The sequence below is a fragment of the Hylobates moloch genome, unplaced genomic scaffold (genome assembly GCF_009828535.3).
Source record: "Hylobates moloch isolate HMO894 unplaced genomic scaffold, HMol_V3 SCAFFOLD_9, whole genome shotgun sequence".
NCBI classification, from domain to species: Eukaryota; Metazoa; Chordata; class Mammalia; order Primates; family Hylobatidae; genus Hylobates; species Hylobates moloch.
The window spans coordinates 50,713,794-50,740,580 of record NW_026652284.1 but is presented as its reverse complement, the minus strand read 5'-3'; the positions used below and the strand labels follow the sequence as shown (position 1 = coordinate 50,740,580).

General features: G+C 42.4%; 1 long non-coding RNA gene across 1 annotated transcript in view; it reads left to right on the top strand.

The window, feature by feature from the left end:
• Window positions 1-26,787, top strand: part of LOC131384220 (uncharacterized) — a 39,314-nt gene that overhangs the window by 1,403 nt on the left and 11,124 nt on the right. The window contains exon 2 of the long non-coding RNA XR_009214867.1: window positions 9,142-9,215. This is a non-coding gene — a long non-coding RNA (uncharacterized LOC131384220). The remainder of the gene's footprint in view (window positions 1-9,141; window positions 9,216-26,787) is intronic.

Below are 26,787 nucleotides of genomic sequence, written 5' to 3'. Positions count from 1 at the left end.
CATAAAAGTAGCACGTTCTTGGAAAGTCTGTCCCTGAAAACCTCATGCAGGTCAGCTTCATATACTGTTCTCCATCACAGTCCCTCATTCAGTTTCTTCCTAGCACTTACCTTCATTATCTGAACTTATGTTTTTATTTATTTTTGTCTTTACATTTCTAGTACATGGCTTCTGCAACTAGGATGTAAGTGCTGTGAGTGTAAGGACATCATTTATCTTTTAACTGCTGTGCCACTGTGCTTCGACCAGTGCCTAACTACAGGAAAACTCAACAATAATTGTTGTTAAATCAATCAATCCATCAATTCACCAACATACACTGCAATATTATATTATCCTCATTGAACAGATTAAAATACCAAAGCTCTCGAAAGTGTGGACATTCTGAGGGCTCTTGTCATCTTGAGAAGCTGTTGTTCAAAAGCCAAAGACAGGGTGGGTTACTTACACATTAGCACTGAATAATAAATACGTGCATATTTGTGTAAAATGTTAACTATTTCCCTGTGCTCCTCATGGCCACTTATATATTATTATCCCTGATACAGTCTCAAAGCCCAAAGTTTTGAACTTTGCAACCAAATTATCCTATTTCTTATCCAGTCCTGATGTCAGCAGTTTGAAGATCCATAGGAAACAGGGACTTGCAGCAGGAAGTCCTCTAGCCATGCACTGGTCTTCCCTGAAGATTCTACCCCCTGGCTGACATCAGTGATCATTGCCTTTTACCTGAGATACGGCTTCCTTGGCTTTCTGGAAAATGTTTGTTGTAGACTGTATTTTCCAGTGGTGCTCACAGTAATATTTCCCATCTTATAGGCTCCTTCACAATGTGACCTTGGCATTCTTTCCATGGAGAATGAGATCTATGTTCCTCCTGTGAATCTGGGCAAGGTTTAGGTTGTTCCGACTATAGCATATGGTTGAAGTGGCACCAAGTGACTTTTTAGGATAGATCATAGAAGACCGTGCAGTTGAATCCTAGGCATTGAAATAATGAAAGAAAGAAATATGAAAACATGGGCATTGCCCCAGGGTACTTCCTTGTAGTTTGCTTCTGCATACTTATTCCCCTGAAATAAAGCTGTTATTACTACTATGGGAATGACCACTCTGTTCTCTTTGTTAATAAAATAAAATAAAATTAAATTAAATTAAATTAAATGTAGATGGAACATTTGACAGGTAGCCAGAATCAAGTGCTTTCTTGCTATACCACATGTTTATAGAGTCTGCAGAAGGATACTCCAGATGAGGGACAGTGCAAAACTGTTTCTAAGAGTATGCGGAAGATAAGCCATGATAGAGAAAGTCTCTTTCTCTTAGTTCTCTCTATTTTTCTCTCATTTTCCATCTCCTCTTCTCTCTTTTTTCCCCTCTTTTCCAATATTGATGGTCCATTCTGTGCTTCCACTTTGATCTTAATTGCAATAAAAATGCATTTTTCTTATTTTCTCTGCTTTCTTCTGCTTACTCTTTAATCTTAAATACAGGTATACCTCAGAGATATTGTAGGTTAAGTTCCAGACCATGACATAAAGTGGATATTGGAATATTGCAATAAAATGCATCACACAGTTTTCTGGTTTCCAGGAGCAAATAAAAGTTATGCTTCCACTCTACTATAGACTATTAAGTGTGCAGCTGCACCATGTCTAAAAACTGTATACACCTAATTAAAAACATTTTATTGCTAAAATATGATAACAGTCATCTGAGCCTTCAGTAAGTTGTCATCTTTTTGCTGGTGGAGGGTCTTGCCTCTCAATGTTGATGGCTGCTGATTGGTCACAGTAGGGGTTGCTGAAGGCTGGGATGGCTATGACAATTTCTCTTAAAAAGACAGCAATAAAGTTTGATGCAACTGGAGTCAATTCTCTCAAACCCTGCTTCTGCTTTAGCAACTAAGTTTATGAAATATTCTAAATCCTCTGTTGTCTTTTCAGCAGTGTTCACTGCATCTTCACCCAGAATAGCTTCCCTCTCAAGAAACCACTTTCTTTGCTCATCCATTCAAGTTTCATCACAAGATTGCAGCAATATGTGTGTGTGTGTGTCTGTGTGTGTGTGTGTCTGTGTGTGTGTGTCTGTGTATGTATAGGCTGTGAGCTGTGTTTATTATAAATCCCCTTCCAATACACAAGGTAGTCTCGGTGGGCTGGTCGTGAACACCACAAGGTCAGTGTGAATGTCAGAACAGTCTGGAGCTTAGCAGTGCTGTATGCGTTACTATATAAGTGGTACTGCTGAACTTCAAACTAAGTTCCAACTACAATGAATGACCACTTTCTTCATCCTGCTTAGGCATTTTCATTGACTAATACTTTGCACAACTACTGATTTAGTGAGGCCAGTTTTTGATGACCGTGAGCAAAGCACGGATTAGAGTAGAATCTGAATGTCTGCTTCCCGCCCTTGTCCATATAGCAGAATGTCACTCTGCTGCTAACCCCTGCATCCGTCTTATCTTCTGGTTCTTGGATCGCAGTTTTGGCTCTGTTGCCATTATCATCTCAAGTGTCTCCCTTGGGATCATCTGCCATTGGGATCCTCTGCTCTGGCTGAACAGTCTGTCCTCGTGCCCTCTCCTCAGAGATGCCCTTTAGTGCTACTACACCGTGGGTGGGGTTCCCTGCCCTGCATCCTCTCCTGACTCACTGGTTCCACCTCTGTTCTTCTGTTTTTTCATTTTTTTCCAGCTTCTCTATCTTATCCTAATGTAGCTTTGCTCACCAGTTTAAAACTAATTCAGAAAGTAATGTTCCCTGGGATACTGAGACAAACACACAAAAGGACTTTATGAAATACCCATTAAAAAGTAGCAACTATTTCTCCAATTCAAGCATAGTTCATTGAGCTATGAATGAACTATGATCATAAGTCACGTCATGATCTGTGACTTATATAGCTTATGTTGTTACTAATACAAAGCTATCAATTTGAAATTTCCTAGAAAATATTATTTCATTTGACTTATCATTACCCAGCAACATGTAAACTTCAAATTATAGGCCTATTCACTCTACAAAATTGCCATGTCAGATCCATGGCCAATGGCTGAAAACAGCTCTCAGAATTCTTGCAGTAATTTTAATTTTAACTTCTTAGCATTTGTGAAGCATATTTGCTTTAATCATTTGATGTGAAAACTGGGAGAAGAGCTACCACAGCAAGAATTCGACATTGCATCTGTCCTTCACAGAGCTTTTTCCACCAGAGATGCGGCATAAATATATCTGGGTGAGCAAAATATATCAGGGCTTTTCCTGTAAGTACGTGTCTCTCACAGGTGGAAATACAAACAATAAATCAAGCTTTGAAAAGAGTTGTAATTACTAGTAGAGAAGCATGTCAAGTGCATTCCTTACTTAATAGTATTTACTTCCACTTGTTTGCTGCCAAATAGAAACTCCAGTTGTTAAAGGAATGGTGCTAAGGACACTCATAGATTCTCATAGCATGACAGTATATTGTGAGTAGTCACATGTCTTATTGGCTAGTGGTTTCCTAGGAAATATGCTTTGTCTTCATTTTATAAGGTAAAAAGAATACAATGATGTTCCAGGAGAGTGCATTCTGGAGCCTGCAGGGCTGGTGGATCTTTGGTGCTTTGGAGTTGCATAGGGCCTCAACAAGGAGAAACAAGTGTCCATTCTGTCATCACAGGTGGTATCACGATCTGTCTGTGCAGACAGAATTGTGAGTTTCTGGTTCTGGGGATTCTAGTAGAGAACCATGACATCATGCAGTGAGCGGTGCAGTCTTCTGGCATCTCCGGCAGCGTAGAGTGCTTCCACACATTCTCAGCTTCCAACTCTAGACTGCTTATTTCTGTGAAAGGCTTCTGCATTCAAATGGCCTTATTTGCCCTTCTGCTTGCAGGTTGCCATTCTATTTTCCCTTCCCCAATGCCGTGAACTTGAACCACTGGACTTTTTTGTGATGGTTCACAAACATTTGGAACCCATGTAATGTTGATTGGTTTGGAGAAGTTTCCATTGCTCTTCCCGAAGGAGAGGGTAATGGATTCTGCATCATCCAGGATGTACATCCCTAGGGTAATAAAATGCTACCCTGCAGCATACAGTGCCATTAAAAGTAGTCACTAAATATTTGGTGTCGTGTGCAAGTCACTTTACATACATCTCTAATTCTTATGGTAATTTGGTAAAATAGTCATTTTAATGCTTGTCACATAAATTGGAAACAACTTTCGGTGAGATTTAGTTATTTGCTTCCAGCTAATGTGCATCAAAGCCAGAATTCAAACTCATGCATTTCTGACAGCCAAATTAGCTTCTCCAGTCTCTCCTCCCATCTTCTCTTTTTCTCCTTTTCTTCAAATCAATGGGCAGATATTTACTGATTGTTAATGTGACCCAAACACCATGCCAGGCTCTGAGATTAAAAACAGTGCATAAGGTTCCACTTTGTCCCTCAAGAAACTACCACTCTAGCAGGGGAGACAGACATGAAAAATTACATTTTTAATAAAACACATGAGTTTAAGAAGAGAGAAGCAAAGAGTACCGTGGTGGCTCAAGGAGGGTCCAAGATTTTAAAAAATGGCCCAGAGGAGGATGCTGATCAGCAACACCATGTGCACGGACAGAGCCAGGAGCAGAGGGGGACTGGCGGCACAGCAGCCACATGGCAGAGGAGGCAGCAAGCGGAGGAACCTGAGACAGACAGGCCATCTCACCGACCTGGCCCATGCTGGGCTCAGGGATGCGGGTGCCACACTTACAGTAGGACTCAGGAAAGACATTTTCCGCCTTGTACTTCAGTGTCCTTATCTGTAAAACTGTGACGTAAATAATAGTGCCCAGCTCGGAGGGCTGACATGAAGATTAAGTGGGCTAATACTTGTAACTCGCTTAGAAGGGTGCCAGGCACATAGCATTTTATACAGCGACTTTGAGTAAAAATGATCTTGGCGATGTGTGCCAGAGACAAGTTGTAGAGGCTCTGTGGGCCAGGCAAATGTACTGAATTGGGCCTGAATGAAAGGGAAGCCATTTAAAGGTTTTGCCCAGTGAGTAACGGAATTAATTCTGCCCTATAGAAGATGGCTGGGGCACTGTTGTGGAGGGCGCTTGGAGGACGGTGATGTGGGAGCAGGGCTTGGTGGCCAGCCTTTCCCAGTAGGGACTATGCCCATCATTATTTAATGGATGCTTTTCCCTCTTGAAAATGCCTAAGTATCCCCACATGGCCAATTTAAAGGAACAGCAAGGATTCGGATATGTACATTTAAATATAGTCTCTTTACCAAAGTCACATTTTATACTAATGTGGTTTCATGTATTTCTCTGAAGATCTGGAAAAGAATACTGGCCACAAGGCATCATTTGCTCTGTTAGAAACCTCCCGAGGACTTCAGAGTTTAGTAGAAAATTCAATTGCATCCAAAATGAGAAAGGAGAAAATTCAGTTATAAAAACTGTTCTTTTACAGTGATAAATCTTAATGGAAAAATATACTCATAGAATACAATTTTATTACTTAAATAAATTACTCTCAAATTAGTTTCATAAGTAAATTATTTCCAAATTAGGTTTCTGACCCTTGTGGGTCTGCAAGCCATTGGTTGCTCAACATTTCTCTCTTAATGGGGACCACTTGGACAAAGAGTTTGACACTACCTACAAAAACCTAGATATTTCTCTTCCTGGCATATGTACCCCCCAAAAATGCATTCACATGAGCACTGAGAGACTTGTTCAAGAATATTCATACCAATTTTATTCATAACAGCCCCTAATTGGAAATAACTCAGACCTCCATGGATACGTGCCTTGTGGTGTGTACACACGCAATGAGCTCTAAAAAGCACTTTAATCGAAAGAACAACGGCTGCATTCAGCAGTAGGATGAGTCACAAACTTAATGTTGAAATCAAGCAGCCAGACACAGGAGAATATATACAGGATGATGCTATTTATATTAAGTTAAAAAAATGGGCCAACTTAACTGGTGTTGTAAGTCTGCATTGCATTTACTTTTGATGAGAAACGAGGTCACAATGGCTGGGCAAAGTACAGCAGGAGTTTCTGGGCTCCTAGCATGTGTGGGTTGTGACCTAGGTAGTTATCACAAGAGGTTTTCCCTCTGCTGTCTCCCGCTGTCTTGCTCTCTGGCTCTGTCTCTGTCCCAGTCCCAGTCCCCATCACCATCCCCATCCTCATCCCCAAACCCATCCCGTCCCCACCCACATCCCCATGTCTTTGTCTATACCTGTGTTTTCACCCTTCTGCATTTTTTAAACATAGTTTTAAGGAGATAATATTCTAGTATTTCTAAGAATATATTTTAAAATTGCAAAAATAAAACCTATATATAAAATGTTAAACTACCCAGGTGTTGTGACTCACGCCTGTAATCCCAGCATTTTGGGAAGCTGAGGTGGGAGGATCCCTTGAGTTCAGGAGTTCCAGATCAGTCTGGGCAACATGGCGAAACCCTGTCTCTACACAAAATACAAAAATTAGCAAGGTGCGGTTGCGCATGCCTGTAGTCCCAGCTACTTGGGTGGCTGAGATGGAAGGATCCCTTGAGCCCGGGGAGGTCAAGGCTGCAGAGAGCAGTGTTCGTGCCCCTGTGTTCCAGCCTGGGGGACAGAGTGAGAACCTGTTTCCAAATAAATAAATAAATAAATAAATAAATAAATAAATAAAGTTAAATAATTGGAAAAAATCAGTCAATTATTGGGCAAAAAGAACCTTTTAATATTTTAGCTCAATATAAATAGTCAGATCTAAAATGGTTATAATATTTTGTAATTACACCAGAACTTTGGAATTGTAATAACACAGCGTTAGACTCCCTTCTCTCTTATTTCTTAAGCAATATTCTTTGAATAGAAAGCAAATCTAGTAAATTGCCAGTGACTTCATTCATTTTAAGTAAATGGACTAAAAAATACGAAAACTTGTATTGCTCAGTGCTAAGTCCTACTGCACTCTTTCAATGTGTAAAAGGCCTATGTGATATGCGAATGCAGAGATCTGTGGTGTATACACTGTGGTAATAAAGTAAAGGGCTTGTGCTGTGAAAGTATTAATTACATCAGTGATGCATGCTTATCAGCAAGTTTTGGTCTAATGTTATATAGTTTGTGGTCTAAGCCATGTTAATAATATCTAGAAAGGACAGGAGGATATGCATTTTTTGTGGCCAGTTTCACAAACAGACATGCACACACAAATGTAATCTCCAAATAAATGCACACATGATTCAGATATGAACATTTGTCAAGGCATGCAAAAATTTACACTGTAAAATAAGCCCATAAAGTTTTTATCCAATCCCTATAAGAAAAATGTGTTTCACTCTAATGAGCATTTGTGTCTCCTAGACAGACTGGGCTTGTGTGTTCTCAGGGATCCACGTCTTAGACTACAGTTGGTGTTACCAGTTTTTTAAAGCCATTCTGATGGGTGGATAATAGTATCTGATGATGTGATTTGTTTTGTTTGGTTTGGTGCTTTTATATGTCTTTGTTATGGAAATTTTCAAACATACACAAAAGTAGAGAAGATAGTAAAATGAACCTGATTTTTCCAACATAATGCTTCAACAATTTTCCAAAAAATTGCCCTTTTTTTGTATGTCCCCACCTACTTGCCCTTCTCTCCCTTCCTCTGCCCTGAGTATTAGGAAGCATTTCCCAGACATCAGGAATATCAGCCTTTAGCTATGGTGTACAACATATTACAGATGTGCTGGAGGCTGTGTTTTGTTATGTTATTTTCTAAATAATCCAATATATATTCTTTGAAAATTCTCCAATATAAACAATTTCAGATCTGTATCAATTTATAAGAAATTATAAATCACAGAACTTTAGAAACATGCTCCAAATATACTGATTTCTTTAAAATGTTTCACATTAGTGGAAGCTGTTTTTAGATTTTTGCTTGGCAATCATATTGCTAAATTCAGAGTGTCATTTTTAATGGTGTCTGTATACAGTCAATATTTTTTAAAGTTTATTTTTTCCAGGATAAAAGTAAATCATGAGCATTTTACAAAGTGAAAACAAAAGTATATAGAGGAAATCCATGGCTCCCTTTGGAAATATCCAGTGTTGACTTTTTTATTATAGTTTTTTTTCAGTTTTTTTTTCTGTGAATACATTTTATATAGTTAATGTCATAGGTAGTGCTCCTGTATCTTTCAAAACTTGGCTATTGCCCAAGTTTATCTTTTTAAAGGAAAAATATTGAGTAACCCATGGTTTGCAGAACCCCATAGGCGAAGAACCTAATTATTTAAAAATCTAATTTGAAAATAATTTATGTAAGAAACTAAATTTTTATCCTATGATATATCTTCCAATTGAAAATTTTACTGTAAGAGAGAAGTTATTATAACTGAAAACATATTTTTGGATTGTAATCAAAAGTAAAATACATTAAAAATGTTCCAGAACTCACAGCTCCTTGGAATCAACAAATACCATTTTGTAAAACATTGGACTACTCAATTGATGTGTCGCAATCATAAGCAATTAAACTTTATTTCAGCTTTGAATTTGACCTTCTTCCTAAGCAAATTCTCATCCAGAGGATAACAAATAACAAAATGAAGCAGTGTGAATATGGCATATTGTCCTTTGACTTGGAATCTTTGTGTGGATAGCCACCCAGATTGTTTTGAGATTTGGTGGCAGTGTCATTGCTAAATACCCCAGTCAATATTTTCTGCAGAATTGCTTGGCTGTGCCTCATTTTATAGGGCAAAAGATTATCAGAGATGAAAATCCTAGTGATAGCAGAACTTTAGTTTCCAGCTCTGGACCGAGATGTTCTTCAACAATAACTTTGCAATTACAGATTCCATTAAGCTCTAGTCTCTGAACTTGATGTGGTATAAAAGAGTGGTCTACGGGCTTCATGAGTCTCTATTACACACGTACAAGAAAGAAACATTTCTCTTTTATAATTTCAGTATTATTGTCATTTCAAACTTTAACACTGTCCCGATTTTGTTTGTTTGTGGTGCTTTTTCTCCCTTTACAATTTATTGGGGTTGAATGTATGTTGTTGGATGGGATTTCGGTAATACATGCTTACAGTAGCAAGTTAAGCAATACAAAGGGTTTATAAGAAACTTATTACTATTCGCCCCTTCCTCCAGTCACTTCATTCCTTGAAAAAATCAAGTTCAGCATTTGGCAAGTGACCTTCCACAGGGTTATTTCCAACATACATGTGAGTATATGTGCATGTGTGTACAAGTGTACACACACAAATACATATCTGTTTGTTCCTTTCTATTTTTATAATTAAGTCATATAGTACATATTACTCTACAACTCTTTTTATTTTCAAAGTTTCTCTCAGTTGTTATGTTTGTTAGTTAGAAATCATTTCCCAAAGCAGCTCCACATCATAGACAAATGGATTTCCATTGTCACATTATTTTACTGTAAAAATTATCTTCCGCCGGGCTCGGTGGCTCACGCTTGTAATCCCAGCACTTTGGGAGGCCGAGGCGGGCGGATCACGAGGTCAGGAGATCGAGACCACGGTGAAACCCCGTCTCTACTAAAAATACAAAAAAAAATTAGCCAGGCGTGGTGGCGGGCGCCTGTAGTCCCAGCTACTCGGAGAGGCTGAGGCAGGAGAATGGTGTGAACCCGGGAGGCGGAGCTTGTAGTGAGCAGAGATCACGCCACTGCACTCCAACCTGGGTGACAGAGCGAGACTCCGTCTAAAAAAAAAAAAAAAAAAATTATCTTCTATACTAATTTCATCTAAATAAAATGTTAAGGGCCATTACAATGCTTATTATAGATAAGACTGCTATAATTCTGAAAGCTATTATTTTTGAGTACCAATGAGTAACTTTTTGTATTATTTACTGTCATAATACAAACAATCAGATGATCTTAGATTTGGGGTTATTATTCAGTGTTCTTTTAGACTGGGTTCATGTGAGATGTGGTCCTCACTTTCCAATTGGACACGGTGACAATGGCACACTGCATATTGTACAGAAGTCACATAATTCATTACAGAGAATCAGCTGAATTCTGCAAATAAAAACTGGACAGTATTCTATAAACACATGACGGCGTCAATGGAAATCGGATTATACATAGTTGTTTTTTTTTTTTTTTTTTCTTTTTGAGATGGAGTCCTGCTCTGTTGCCCAGGCTGGAGTGCAGTGGCGTGATCTCGGCTTACTGCAAGCTCTGCCTCCCAGGTTCATGCCATTCTCCTGCCTCAGCCTCCTGAGTAGCTGGGACTACAGGTGTCTGCCACCATGCCCAGCTAATTTTTTTTGTATTTTTAATAGAGACAGAGTTTCACCGTGTTAGCCAGGATGGTCTCAATCTCCTGACCTTGTGATCCGCCCGCCTTGGCCTCCTAAAGTGTTGGGATCACAGGCGTGAGCCACCGCACCCGGCCCACTCATATTTTCTTACATTAAATATGAACGAAGCACTATATGAGATTATAAATGGAATTAATTTTTGTGAAAACAAGAAAAAGAGACCCGAATTAATTACTGCTGTAAAATTGAGATTGAGAATTTGTCTTACAAAATCTTTTAATAATGTATCATTCTACTTACGCAACAGATATTGGTTTTGTGCCTAGTATGTTCCCCGAGGTGTACAGGGAACCTCAAGGAGCTCCCAGATCATATAGTACATATTACTCTACAACTCTTTTTATTTTCAAAGTTTCTCTCAGTTTTTATGTTTGTTAGTTAGAAATCATTTCCCAAAGCAGCTCCACATCATAGACATATGATGTCTATGGGAGTGACCCCTGAGGAGCTGACAAGCCAATGCTGGAGAAGTGCACAGGCAGGCTCAGGCGCAGCCACTCAATGGCCCTGTCTGTGTCGGGGGCAGGGGCACAGAGAGGAGCAGGTGAGTTGAAGCTGACTGGGTGAAAAAAAGCCATGAAAAGACGGTGAGACCAAAGGCACAGAGCGGGTGTCCAGCCCCAGCTCCCACACTGGTCTGCAGAGCGGAAAGTCTAAACTGGGGAGAGGTCAGAGGCAGCACAGGGGCCTGTGGGGCAACCGCAGGATCCCGGACCCTCTCTGAGCTCTCGGGAGCCTCTCCCTGGCTTTAAGAGGAGTTTAGCTGCACAGTGAACGCCAGCATTGGCCTCTGCGTAGCGCTCATTAGGAACTCAAGGGTCTTTCCTAGCAGCCCCTCATGACCCCTTCTCCTCTGGTCCTGGGCGGCTTTTTTTTTTTTTTTTTTGATGGAGTCTTGCTCTGTGGCCCAGGTTGGAGTGCAGTGGCGCCATCCTAGCTCACTGCAACCTCTGCCTCCTGGGTTCAAGCAATTCTGCCTCAGCCTCCCGACCAGCTGGGACTACAAGCGCCCACCACCACACCTGGCTAATTTTTGTATTTTTAGTAGAGACGGGGTTTCCCCATGTTGGCCAGTCTGGTTTCGAACTCCTGACCTCAGGTGATCCGGCTGCCTCGGCCTGCCAAAGTGCTGGGATTACAGGCGTGAGCCACCACGCCCTGACTCTGGATGGCTTTTTGATTCAGGGAGACCACTCTGAGGGCTCTGCTCTGGGCATTCTCCATTCAGGCAGAATTTCCTGTGCACCAGGCACCCAGAAGCTGGTGAAATGGGAGGAGTTTCCTTATCCCCATTGCAGGGCGTGGGACAGGGTGGCCACAGCTCACTTCTGTGCCCTGCTGCTCAGGCCCCTAGCGGAGCAGGCAGACAGGCAGGTTGTGGGGAGCATTTTGGGCTTTGACCCCCATGGCAGCGTCTAGGGTTGAGTGTCCTGAAGCCCCAGTGGGCGTGTGTTACAGTGTGCTTTTTCAGCTTAGCCATCTGCCAAGGGGGCTTGTGTTTATCAGCTCAATTAGACCCTTGGCCTTATCAAGGCTTTCTGTATCACAAAGCAAGAGCTTTGGTGTACAGGAAAATCGGATCACATGTTGGCTACGAGAATGAGTGCAAGGCTTTATTGAGTGATGGAAGTAGCTCTCAGCAGATGAATGGGGAGCCAGAAGGGGAATGGAGTGGGAAGGTGGTCTTCCCCTGAGGTCAGCCGCTCAGCCCCCGTTCGCTCCTCCAACCGCCTTCAGCCAAATTTCCCTTGGGTCTGCATGGCTCCAACCTCCATGGCCTGCCAGTATGTCTGCCCATGTGTTCTGCCGGTGTGTTCCTCTTGATTTCCAACCACTTGTGTCTGTGCCCACTAGGGTCTCAGGGTTTTTATAGGCACAGGATGGGGGGTCTGATGGGTCAGAGTGGTCTTGGAAAATGCAACATTTTGGGTGAATATAGGAGTGCCTGTCCTCACTTAGGTCTGTGGGGACAGGCCCAAGGGTGGAGCCGTCACCACAGACCCTGCCCTTCTCTAGCTGGCACTTCCCTGCCTCCCTCCAGAATCGCTGGGATGGGGCCCCCTCAGGCTGGCTGCCGGGATTGCCTCGGGAGAGGGTCTTCCCCTCCAAGCCCTGGAGCAGGGCCCTAGCCTGGCTTCTAACATGTATTCCCTTTGCTAAAAGTCACAGCTGGAATGCCAGGCACTGCTCTCTGGACAGTGAGTTGGGAGGAAATATGGCTGCCATCCACCTACAGAATTAGAATAGTCAGTATGCTTGTCCAAATTAAACATGCAAAAAAGTCCCAGGCATGTGCTCTGGGGTTTGGAGCCTATTCCCAAGGAAAGGCAGTGCGGGGCGATGGGCCAGGCTCTTCCTGGCCTTCCTCCTCTGCTTCTGCAGTCTGCTCATGACTTGATCTTGCATAGTTTTCGCTTTTGTAAAATGGAGATAATAACAGCTCTACCTTGTAGCCTTCTCATGAGAATTAAACAAGTTATTTTGTTAAAGAGCTTTGAACTGCTGGGCACAGTGACTTACGCCTGTAATTCCAGCACTTTGGGAGGCTGAGGCGGGCAGATCATTTGAGCTCAGGCGTTTGCAACCAGCCTGGCCAACGTGGCAAAATCTACTCTCTACTTAAAAAACACAAAAATTAGCCAGGTATGGTGCTGCACATCTGTAATCCCCACTACTCGGGAGGCTGAGGCAGGAGAATCGCTGGACCCAGGAGGTTGAGGCAGTTGTGAGCCCACATTGTGCCACTGCACTCCAGGCTGGGTGATAGAGTGAGACCTTTTCTCAAAATAAAATAAAATAAAATAAAAAGAGCTTTGAGCAGTGTTTGGCAATTGGTAAGTGTACTATTTCTTTATTGTGATGTAGACATTCAGTACACATTTGTTGAATGACTGTTGCATAGTTGAATAAGTGAGTGAATGAATGGAGAAGATGAAAATGGTGCCCAAAACACAGTTTGCTTATGGCTTACTTTGTGGTCCATGTCACAGGCTGGCCCATGGATCAATATGTGGAAAACAAGCACACAAACCATACATAGACCATACTCACACACACACCATACATACACACATGTACACATCACACATACACCATGCACACAAGGCACACACAGACACAGGCACACACCACACATAGACCATACATATACATATCACACACGCATATACATATCACACACACCATCCACACATATACCATGCACATAAGTCACACACAGACACAACACACACAGCACTGCCCACACCCATACACATGTGTCCTGCTGGAAGAAATCCAGTCCTTACATTAGTGGATATGTGCATGCTCCCTGAGTTCTCAGCATCGTTCTGTGCTCCCCTGTGCATTTACTCCCAAGTGAGTTGACTTTGGGGTGCACCAAACCCTGTCTGTTTGTTATAGGGAGTGCCTGGAGACAAGACCACATACAGATTTCATGCAAGGACAATTTGAAGAGTTCTGAGGGTTGTATAGACTGGTTTGGGACATATAAACTTGGAGTGTATGCTTTTTGGATGGGGTGGGTAAGACTTTATCATCATTCTCAAACTCCATGAATACCTGGAGTCCTGCCAGGGCTGGGTTGCCGGTGCAGCATACCACCCAGCTGCAGTCCCTGAGATCAGAGTGCTGTGGGACAGTGTGCAGGGAAGGACAGGAGGGTGCAGGTACTTGCCTTGTCAACTCAGTAAAATACACCTTCCAAGCATCCCAGGGAAGGGTGACCAGCACTGCTCGTGATGGCAAAGGGTAGAGAGGGGTCAGGGCAGATTCCTTCTCTTGAGGCAGGTTACTGAGTCACTTCTAAATTAAGCCTGTGACTATATTTGGTAATGCAAGATGTAGGGCTGAAGAACATGCAATTTACTTTATGCAAACAGATGACCATATGATGTATACAGTTGGGCTCTTGCTGCTTTGGGGCTTTGGGTGCAAGAGAACTAGCCAGTCTGGGTTTTGTGGGGTGCTGGAGCCAGGCTCCCCAATCTTCCTCATGTATGTTTTCAAGCAGACTAAAATCCTAGGTCAAACACCGCATTCCTAAACGTTTTCAAGGTTGTTTGCTTTCAGAGAATTGTAAAAGACCCTCTGTTAGATCACCAGGGCAATTTGATGTTAAAATGCTGGAACCAGAACCAGCAGCAGGGCTTCTTTCTCTCTGCGGGCAGCTCTCCTAAAGGGAGTGAAAGAAGAGCCGCCCAGAAAACAACGTGTGCATTGTAAGCAGGCCTCCCTCGGGCCTCTGGCTGGACAGTGGGAGCGTGAAGCCTGTTCACAGGATGGTAATTTCATTGGTTCCACTTGCCGGTCACAGTGGCACGTGCTGGTCAATGACTCTCCACTCAGCAGGCATTAGAGGCTAAGGGCTCTGGTTCTAAAGCTCTGCAGGCCACTCTTGGTGACTAATGGTGCGGCAACCATGTAGATACCATGGGTTAGATTCCCACCCCAACCACAAAAAAGCAGTTGTATAGGCAGGGAGGGCTGCTATCCTGATGGTTAGATGTCGTAGATGCAATACAGATTCAAGCTCCATTGCAGAATCAAGGCTGGGGACATCTCTGCCGTCTTGGAGGTTATTACCCAAGAATTTTTTTTGCAGCTATGTATCCTGTCAAGAGTCACGTTATGTTTGCAAATGCACTGACCTTTTAGAATCCATCACATGTTTGTTTCTCTTTGAAAAGGAAGAGATCTTAAGCTACTTATTTATTGAGATGTATAATACAAAATTAAATAAAAAAGTATAAGAATAGATCCACTACCCTTCACTGTGTGTGAAGGAAGAGCAGTGCTAAAAATTAATCTTTAAAATATTTATATTGAAAGATGCAGTTTATAAAGAACAAAGATAACCATGAGTTGGATAACTTTTCCTGTTAGGTAAATGGTATAGTAAACTGAGGGTGAAAATGGAGTGAACATGGTGGTCTGTGTTTAGAGAAAATAAGGATGCAGTACAACTTCCTTTCTAATGGTTTGTGAAGCCAGAGATTCAGTTGCTTTATTATTATATTGAGCTTTGGCAGTATTATTACTCTGGGGGATATGATTTAATTTATGCCACACGTGCCTCAATGTAGAAAACGCTGTGTGAAAACAGGTGATGGAAGCACCTAAGAATAGCTCTGCTGTCCTTATGATGCGTGTTTCATGGAGTCACTCTGAAAATGATGAATGCAGTAGATCCCAACCTCCAGACTTCTAACGCCTGGTGAAAATTATGCTAGCTGAAAATTCCAGGAAACTATTCAAAGTTTTCTTGAAATTAGAATATAGACAGTAGGAAAGAATATGGTAATAATGATGAAAGATTTATGTCTGGAGTTCAGTTTTGCTCCTTTTAATATAACAATGGTCACATCTGTTGATGGACACTTACAGTGATTCCATATCTTTGCTATTGCGATTAGTGCTGCAATAAACATGAGGGTGGGAGGATGAGACAGGTTGGTTCATGGGCACAAACATATAGTTAAACAGAATGAATAAAATCTAATGTTTGACAGCAGAGGAGGGTGACTATAGTTAACAACAGTATATTTTATATTTCAATTAGAAGACTTGAAATGTCCCCAATACATAGAAACTCACGAGGTGACAGATACCCTAAATACCCTCACTTGATCATTACACCATTACACATTCTATGTATGTAACAAAAGATCATGTGTATCCCATAAGTATGTACAAATATTATGTATCAATAAAAATTATTAATGACAAAATGCTTCATTAACTTAGCTATTACTATTAAAAAATAAAAACCAAAATGGTCATGGAAGCTGTCTGAGGCAGACTGGACACATTTTAACATCAGCATATTACCAACAGGGATGCCATTCAAAGCGAAGGGTTGCAGACAGAGACCCCCTCATTCTGTTAATATAGATCACTGGCAAGGTAGTCAGTTGTAGTCAGTTTTATTTCCTAGCTAACAATTTCCTAAAAGCAAACAGTTACATTAACTTGAAGAGCAACGATCCTTTAAAAAATAATGATAGCAACAGGATCTTCAGAAAACAATCTGAATTCTTTCAAAGTGATAAAGATGTTGGTACATGCATCATTCATTTCTGAGCATTTTTCTCAGAATAAAATTGAGGTTTAGAAAAGTACCTCCCAGATGGGCTGGATCCCCAGCGTGGGCTGGGAACATCCTCTTACGTGTGGTTGAAATAACAATGATAGAACCTCCCATGCGGTACATCTTTTTATTTGCTTTTAAAATCAGGATTTTAGTGTGTTTATCTCTGGCTCATACACTAATATTTTCAAGGATAAGAAATATTTCTCAAATTTAAATATTCACTAATCAGTCTATTTGTAGTTTTTAAAAGGTTTCAAATTCCATATATATACACATATATGGAATGTGTGTGTGTATGTGTGTGTATGTATACATGCACTTTACTTCTTTATTTTTTACTTTCTAAAAAATAAAAGTCTGATGAGAAGAAGAAAAGGTGAACTACACATTCACCCTTTGCCTCTGAGCAAAACCTTTGGTGCATAATTCTATTTTCTCTAGAAATATATGCCCTGGGAGTGCTCCTTCCTCCTCCAGCCCCGGACGGCCCCTCACCCTCAGGCTCACCATCCTCCCTAGCTTTGTGCTGTGGCACAGGGCAGGAGCCGAGCGCAGAGACCGCAGGCAGGTGTCAGCCTCACTCCCTGTCCTTGGTAGTGTCCCAGACTCCACAGGGTACAGAAGTCCAGGAAATGAGAAATCAGCCACCCAAGTTGAGTGGAAAATTTCAGCATGTTACAGAACATGGGACAGCTGATGTCTGAGGTCGCGGTTTAGAAGGATTTGTAGGTTTACCTGCTTACTCAGAGCATTTCACTGATTCATTACAAAGATTACAAATAAACTCACAAAAAGGCAAAAAAATCTGTTGTTAATCCATGTTGACAGGCAGGGTAACAAGTATCATTTTGTTTAATTTCATATGTTTAGCACCATCTGTAGGAGCTACATAACAGAACTCTCTGGAGTTGTTTTGTTTTTAACTCACTTCTCACAAATCATTGAAGGGTATATATTTGTAAGGAGAGTTCAGCCATCGCAGAAGTAGAGATGACTGATGGTGAATGTTGGGATGCAGCTGAGAAGTGTACTTTTTGTCACTGGGGAGGAGACACCCACCCTTTGGTTGAGATGCTGTGTTGCTCTGCTGATGTCAGAAGATGGCCCTCTACGGGATGTTCTGCCTCCACAGAGTGAAAGAGAGGGGCTGACATTTACTCTGACTGGTGCTGTTGTTGGAAACGTGGCCCAATATGCATGCTGGTCCCTGTATTCTCTAAGTTCTCCGTTCCCCCCAACGCAGGCCACTGAGCTTCTCACATTCCTCCCACCTTCCCAGTTTGACTCAGCACCCTTCTCCCCACAGAAAGAAACAAAAGGTCAGATGGATGTTTCCCCTCAAAGCTTCCCGCAGTGACTGGGTTTTAGAGAAACTCACTCTAAATGAGAAATGAGAAATGGGAAATGAGAGGGGCTGGTAGTTTACAGAATTTAGGGCCATGCGGTGAACTCGCGGATTCCATGGGGTGTTCACAGAGACCCAAGGATAATGAGACTGAATTCCCCATTATAAGCACTTCCCGGAGGCTTTTGACATGCTAAAGTGAACTTTGAAACTGCGAGATGTGGCACACACGGCAGGTGACGGGAGTCTGACCAGAGGAGTCTAGGACCATCTGAGAAGACGCTTGTTCTCTAAACACGGCTTGGAAAATAGGCACCGGTTTTCAAATGCGCTCAGTGAACTCCTTAGACAAGCTTTGAGAAGAGGCAAAGAAGCAGGATGCCGGCCTGTTTCAAGGACAGTCTTCTGCTCGTTTCTTTTACATGTCTGGCTCTGCAGTGACTAAGCTTTCCTTTGAAGAAAGGTTTCTTTGACCATCACAACCCTCCAAAAAAAAGGATTCTAGAAATATTTGTGGATGCTCGAGACCGAAGCTCAGTGTCAGCTATTCTCCCCACTGGCCTTGCTACTCCTCAGACCTTCATATGGTATTTTTGGAATGAAACCACATATGAAATCCAAAAGGCAAAAACGTCTGACTTTTCCCCACAAGTGTGTTAGAACCAGGAGCAAAGGGAAGGGCGCCCTCTTGGTGGGAGGTCACTCATGAAGCTGGACAGAGACCAGAGACCAGGCAGTTTGGTGACTTGTGTCTAAGCTCTGAGTGCGGATCCCTGGCTGGACAGAGACCAGAGACCAGGCAGTTTGGTGACTTGTGTCTAAGCTCCGAGTGCGGATCCCTGGCTGAACATTCCCAGCTGCAGCACCAGGCTGTCCTGGGCAGAGGACTCCAGTCCCTGCATTCAAGCGTCAGTCACCTCAGTAGTCGCAGCAGCAGCCCGCGGGGTAAGGGAGCTGAAGACCAGAGGCCTGCTCCGGTAGGACAGATTTACACAACAATTCATCACCGTCTCCTGGTGAGGGGGAGATGTTCAAAACTGTGAAAGGTGTAGATGCAAAAGCACAGGCCCTCAAACACAAATATGTGTGAAACCAGAGAAAAATGATCCTTGAGAATCAGGCTGGGATTTCATCTTTATCCTGCATTATCCTAAAGTTCCAGGCCCAAGGTATGCACTGTTAGCATATGTATACATCATCTAAATGTGGTAAAAGGAAAATCAATACAGGCTGATGGGCATGCGTCGCTGGGTCCCCTGGCCACACTGGGCCCTTGCAACTGCACTCCTGAGTGCCCAGGGCCCACTCTTGTGGAGGCGCAGCCAAGAAAATCCCTGACAGCATGCCACAAAATCAGTTTTCTACCTTCTGCTTTTTTCTTTCTTTTTCCATTTTTAAAAACTTATATACTGCCTAACTTGCTTCGGGCAAAAACCTCTCAACAGGCTGTGGGATACATTCAAAATGAGTAGCAGAAATGACAACTTATCTTTATTTCAACATGGAAATGTGGTTTCTCCAGATGTTTCTAATGTTCCCAATAGGGATTTCCAAAGACTGAACATTGCATCAAGGCTGCCAGCCTGAAGGGCCCTACACAAGGATGGTGCTTCTGTCTGACGTGCGCTCTCTCCCCCACCACAAACACACACACACACACGCACACACCAGAAATGTAGACTGTGACTTAAATCTGTGAACAAGTAAAGATGATTCAAGCTGAAACACATTTTCCCTTCTTGACATAGTGACTGATGATAGTTAGACATAGATTATAGGCAACTGCTTTATTTTCAGAACCAGTAAGGGTATGAAAGACTCTTAACCAGCCCAGAGCATCAAGTAGTGGGTGAATCATTCTGAAGGCTGCCTTCCAAGACCACAAGAAATTAGGGGGCAGCCTATAAGAGACAGCAATAGCACACTACACCATAGGAAAATCCCATATGGATTCTTCCCAATGTATTGCAGAGAGAGAGAGAGACAGAGAGAGAGAGATCTCACAAAGTTGGAGACACAACTTTTGTTAGACATTGTTTTCTTGTTATTTGTTTGTTTGTGTCTTTTCATCATGCTTTTAACTTTTCTGTGAGATGTGGCAACAGTAGCCACAGCATGATTCGAAAAACGCATGAGTGAAGGGGCAGTTTGCTTTCGTGCTGCATGTTGTATTGTTATTCATAGATGGACATCTGTGCTTTGTCCTGTTTGGGTTTTTAGGTGTTTTGTAATACCTTAAAATGTTTACAGTCAACCAGAACATGTCTACTTTAGGACAAAATAGTCATTTGTTCAATAAAAATTTTCTGTTCATCTATTAGGTCCCAGGAATATGCTGCCCGGCATTCGGAAATAAGAATGTGGTCTCGGCCGGGCACGGTGGCTCACGCTTGTAATCCCAGCACTTTGGGAGGCCAAGGCGGGCAGATCACGAAGTCAGGAGATCGAGACCACGGTGAAATCCCATCTCTACTAAAAATACAAAAAATTAGCCGGGCGCGGTGGCAGGCGCCTGTAGTCCCAGCTACTCGGGGAGGCTGAGGCAGGAGAATGGCGTGAACCCAGGAGGCGGAGCTTGCAGTGAGCCGAGATTGCGCCACTGCACTCTAGCCTGGGCGACAGAGCGAGACTCCGTCTCCAAAAAAAAAAAAAAAAAAAAAGAATGTGATCTCAGTCCCTACCCTTAAGGAATTCATCATCTAGTGAGGAGACAGGCACGTAAAATATGCACAGTTGTGCAGTAAGAATATAGGCAAAGGACCGTTAGGTAGGCCTGAGAAAATCAGGGGAGATTCTTAGAAGAGGCGGCAGTTGAACTGAGATTCCAAGACTATGTAGGAATTAGACGGATTAAGAGGATGATGGGCATTTGAGGCAGTAGGTACAGCACATATAAGAGTTTAGTTTGTTTAGGGAACTATGAGTTGTTTGGTATTTCTGGAGTGTACAAAAATGTAAAATAAAACATTATTTATGGAGGAATAAACACACGCTTATGGATTTGAGTAATATCTTACTATGTACAGAAATTGCCTTTATGGCCATGTGCTAAGAAAATATTTTTGTTTAAATTACTTTATTTTGCTATATTAGAAAAAGATGGAAAGCCAGGACTCTGTTTTGAGGCTTCTCTGCCACCTCTCATCCTGGCTGACAGAGTTGGGTAGGTGGGTTCCATGAAAGCACTGCAAAGGCATGCTTACCGATCCCATAACCTTATGTTTGCCTTTGAGTTGCGCCAATGGGTCAGACATTCCTTCAGATTAATTTATCAAGTACTCAGCCGAGAGCCACAGCCATATCAGATATTTCACGTCTGGACCAGAATTATTTGAATGTTGCACACGATCCCAAGATAGGTCCTCTCTGCATTTTCTAGAAGCCACTGACCCTTGAGTAAAGCTTCTCTCTCCTTCCTCTGTGGGCTGGAACATCTATAGGTCTTTGGGGAACATATTATTCCCAACCATACTGGGTCGATGAATTGCCCATGAAGTTTTCAGATATTTAGAAAAAAGTTATTTGTGATAGCAAATAAATTAAACAGAACACCAAAAACATAAATTCTTAACTTCTTTACAGCTTTTGAGTGTTTATTTACTTAGTAATTGACAAAAGATAATCTCATGATTACTGAATAGCAAAAGCTCTTTGGCCAGTTAGAAACAATATTGAAGTTTTGATATAATTTACTGAGTTTTTATTTTATCCAATGCCCCCATAAATAAGCTAGCTGAATGAAGTTGGGGTTTGGGTCCCACTCTCTGTTCAATAAGACCCATGGTTGATAATGTTGGGCAGTGGTCAATCTAAAAGCCCAATTATATATGTGTGTGTGTGTGTGTGTGTATATATGTATGTATGTACATACATATATATATGTATATATGTACATACATACATATATATATTCACTTGTTATGGGAGAGAGAGCAAAACAAGGTAACAGTAAGTTCAAGTCACATTTTTCTCATTCCTTGTATAAATGATAAGAATTTGAAACTTGACTGCATTAACTGGGTTAACTAATAGAAAGAGCTGAGGTGGACACTGAAGGGTGTGGAATGTCAAACAAAGTGGGTTTGCTTCCAGTATCAGCTCAGTCATGTTTTGGAAAGATATGCTTGACATGGGAGCAGGATGGAGCAGATCACACGGTCAATGAGTGGAAGGTCCTTGCATTCTCAGGCAAGCAGGCACCTCTGAATGGCAGGCAGAGGCCAGCCCCACCATCCATGCCTTCTCTTGACTTGGGTGTTCTGGCTCCTAAACAAATACTGACTTCATGATCCTTGTGGAGGACCCCTGGAGATATCCATCTGTGCAGAGCATAACCTTGTTTCAGTTTCAACAAAAGGGTCAGGAAGTTACCATAACCTACTGCCTTTGTGTAAAATGTCCAGTTACAGGCAAAAATTTTGGCAGGTGGAATTCACAGGTGTCAGTGGAAATTGTATTCATGAACAAAATAGGTGAAACCCTGGTTCTAATCTTCCTTTTCAACTCTTCTCTGAATCATTTCTCTTCTGAAATATCATTTTTAACCCTCCTGATTGAACAAAAGTTTCTTTGTTTTTAAAAATCACTTTATCTGTAACATAAACCCAGATAACAGCTAAAGTTCATAAGAAGAGAATAATGACTCAAGCTTTGGGCACAGAATAAGAGATAAATATAAAACTCTGTCCTTTGGGCTTTTAAAAATATTTATTTCTTTTCTGATTTCGTAAGTAGTTTATGTATCCCAATGAGTGTACACATTACATAATGCACTATAGAGAAGGCAAAATTGTAAAAAGTTTTGTCAAACTCACTGGATAATGAAGAGACATTCATGTATTTTAGTGATCTGTAAATTGGAGAAACATCATTCTGACTTCTTCAGCTTTTTGCATCATGCTGAATGAGACAATGATAGTACATGCACACTGTCTACACACTCGAATCCATGACAATGACATGGCTGATTCTCTGATCATGCCAATGTCAGGTGGTTTTGTATTAAACAATGATGAAGAGCAGGTAGGAGAGACTGAGAGAAGAATGAATGCCTCTTTCTAGTAGGCAGGGGTAAGACAATGTTTTCAGTAGGTGAAAAGTACATTTTCAGCTTTCTTCTGAGTGTTAGTATGTATGGATTGAAAGCCAGGCTCACTTTGGGAGGCCGAGATGGGTGGATCACAAGGTCAGGAGATGGAGACCATCCTGGCTAACATGGTGAAACCCCGTCTCTACTAAAACAATACAAAAAATTAGCCGGGCTTGGTGGCGGGCACCTGTAGTCCCAGCTACTCGGGAGTCTGAGGCAGGAGAATGGCATGAACCCAGGAGGCGGAACTTGCAGTGAGCAGAGATGTGCCACTGCACTCCAGCCTGGGCGACAGAGTGAGACTCCGTCTCAAAAAAAAAAAAAAAAAAAAAAAGCCAGGCTCAACTTCAAGGAAAAAATAAAATAAAACACCAAGCTCCGCTCCACTTTGTGGGACACCATGGTGTGTGCTTGTCATCAGTTCCTCCACTCACCTGGGTCCAGGAATTATCTCCACCATAGAGCTGATGAGACAGAGAGCAGCTTACCCACCTCATAACATGCATGGTAAGGCAGCAACCTGAAACAAGGCCAGTCTGAGGACAGCGTGCTGCCCTTCCAACTACTATGCTGAAATAACAAAACCAGTATGGCCTGGATTAGAACATGGTTGCACATGTTTTTTTTCAATATTATATTATATTATATTATATTATATTATATTATATTATTATTATATTATATTATATTATTATTATATTATATTATTATTATATTATATTATATTATATTATATTATATTATATATTTGCCCACTGTTATTTCAAACATCCCAAAAGTAATTTCTGCAAGACAATTACAAATGCAGCACTCTTCCTGTTTAAGGTTTTCCAAATTGAAAAGAAGAGAATGGCTGCCTTTGAAATCAATCAGGACACCTCTGTGGAAAATTACCTGGGCTGTTTCATCCTTGGCGTGAGCAGTGGTGGGAGCTGGCATCCCCTGGAGACACACACGCCCGGCCCTGGGTCCAGCCAGCACCCACTAGCAACTCAGCCCTGGAGCTGTTGAGATTTTTCTAAATTGTAAAAAATCTGAAAGTTACATTTTAGAATAATCTTTTCTTCTAATTCTTTTTTATTGCCTTTTTATTGCCTCAGGAAAGCAGTAACACAAAAGATCCTTTTACATCTTCTGATTTAAAAAGCAGAATCCAAGAGGGGCTTGTCTGGCTGTGTTCATGGAGAAAAATCTGTAGCTGATCAGTGCTCATCCTCCCAGGAAAAGCCCCATTACAGCAAACAAGTTCATTTATTTTAGCCTAGAACTCAAGAAAATGATTCAAAACCCTGAGATACAAAAAACAAGCCAGATCCTCACTTAATTTAATTTTATAAAGAAACCATCATAGTTATGCAAGCTATAATTTATTTCTTTCATTATGTAAAAGTTTTTCATTATGTAAGGGAGCCCCTACTCCACACCCCTTCCATCCCTGCACATTTTATAGTATATCTTTTCAGCTTGATTTCAAACTCTTTCAAAGCCCCTGTGATGCAGACTCTTTCTTTAAAAAAGGCATTGATACAGAATTTAAAGTGATTCAAAAAAAAAAAAAAGTTTCTGCTTTTTTCTTTTTTCACTGCAGGGTCTTGTTCAATCCTTCTTTTCACTGACTACCTAACAGTGATTGATTGGCAAATAGTAGGCATGCAATAAACAAGAGGGAGAAAGAGAAGGGATTCTGAAGTTGTATAAAACTTGTGATTTACAGTACATCATTAACTACAACAGTAGAATCTCAGTCCTGGCTCCTAACTTCCCACTTTGTTATTCTCAGAATGTGGTCCCCACACTGGCTGTGCCATCTTCCCCCAGGAGCAGGTTAGAAATACAGATTCTCAGGTCCGCTACAAACCCTCTCACTCAGAAACTGGGGGTGGGACCCAGCAATTCCTGCCTTAACAAACCCTCTAGCTGATTCCCATGGTCGCTGAAGTTTGATCACCTCGGAGGCAACCCTATCCCTGCTGCTCTGATTTCCTTCCTGCCATGGGTGAGCAACCCATGGCCTCTGGGACCTCCCTTCTCCTCCTCTCTGGAGGCAACAGGCTGCTTCAAACCATCTAATCTCTGAAGCTGCAGGGGGGCCAGGGCTCTACTTCTGACCCCTCAGGCTAAGGCATAGCTGGGATGTGAGCCTCATTCCTACCACAGCGATGGGGAAGTGGGGCCAGTGGTCACTAAGGCTTCATCAGGGATCAGTTGTGTGTTTTAGGCTGGTACTCAGAAGAATGTCTTTAACCCCAAGGACATATAATTTATAGTCACCACCAAAGTTCAGAGCAGCTCTGAAGCCCATACTGGACAAGCACAGGGGGAGGAGGGAAGAAACAGCAGCTCCAGGGCACGATGGTCCTGCAGGCCTCCTCCCGCCCACCTCCTGGAAGTCACGACCTGAGGTGGGGGCAGACCTCCCAATAAGCGTAATTATCTATTATTTATTTATCTATTATTTTATTGCATTTTGGACTTGTTTAGGTATTATGAAATAAAAGCATTTAAAAGAGAGGGAAGAGATGCTTGTCACCAACTTGGAGACAACGATGTCCCCCAACTAAACTTATTTTCAAATTTGCATTAATACATAATAAAGGAATAAAATAAAACGAGATGAATAAAAGTAATCAGAGAACTGGAGAAAAATGCATCAGGTAACATCCCTTGGCAAAATTCCAAACATTTAAAAAAAATGATGGTTCCAGCGCAGGAGCCGCAGAAGCCGCAGAAGCCGCTCTCTCAGCCGGAATGGCCTCAGACGTTCCAGGCAGAAGCCCAGGAGGCCTCGCGGAACCGCCAGACAGGCAGGAGGAACATCGGGGTCCAAGCCACAAGGCAGAGGCAGCTGGCTGGCCCACCAGGGTCCTGGTCTGCAAGGGCCCAAGGCCCGCGTCACCACGGAGGGTAGCCCTTGAGGCGTGGAGAGAAACCCCATTTAGAAGCGTCACTGCCGAGAGCCCGGCCCAGCCTCTCTGGCCTCCGTGGAGCAGGGCGAGCCAGAGTGCCCAGAAGCCGCTAGTGGAAACTGGAGCAGTACATCGCAGCAACCCCAGGGCACTATTCTGTGAATCCGCGATCCTGGTGGGGGCCCTACAGAGCGCGCAGGAGCAGAGGACGCTGGCCTCCGGGGGATCTTGTTTTCAGGCCCCCCGTCCCCATTCCTAGCGGCAAACGTGGGGCGCAGGCATCTTCCAGACACCCTGCTCTCCCGCGGTGTGCGACTGAAGGCGATACCTTCTATTACCGCCTTTTCTGCTAAATTAAAAAAAAAGTTATCACACAATACGGGAAAGCTTTAAACCTCTATAGGTCTGAAGGATGTATGGGCAGAGAAGCTGGAACTCACAAGTAATAGAATTAGCATTCATTTCCTTTGGCCAGAGAAGATATCACTATTTTATTCAACCCAGGCCTTCCCTTTGCATTCCTTAGAATTAGCTATTGCTACCTCCCAGCTACATAGGAGAACCATATTAAGTGTTGCTCCTTACCTGGGAGACAGTTGATTCACGCCCCAGGACAGATTCGTGGAGAATATCGTCACATCCTTCCCTGCTGTCCTAACTGGTGAAACGAATGAATGACAGGCCCTTCCCGCTGGCCACTGTCTACAAAAATTAGTGATCATTCAAAGGGTCTCACAACTATCTCTACATATTTTCAAAAGAACGTGCTAAACGGATTAAACTGACGCTTGTAACCAGAGGTGCTTAAGTAGATGAACTGGTAAAGAAACTATACATGCACCCATCTTTTATTCACAGCAGCTCTCCTACTCATGGCTATAAATACCTCCCAGCCTCTTTGGAGTCTGCGGACAGGGATACGCTGCCGTTTCCTCTGCTAATCTCTCATTGTTCGGGGGTCTGGCCAAGTGCCACAAACGGAAAAGTTGCCATGCTTGTTGATTTTTACATG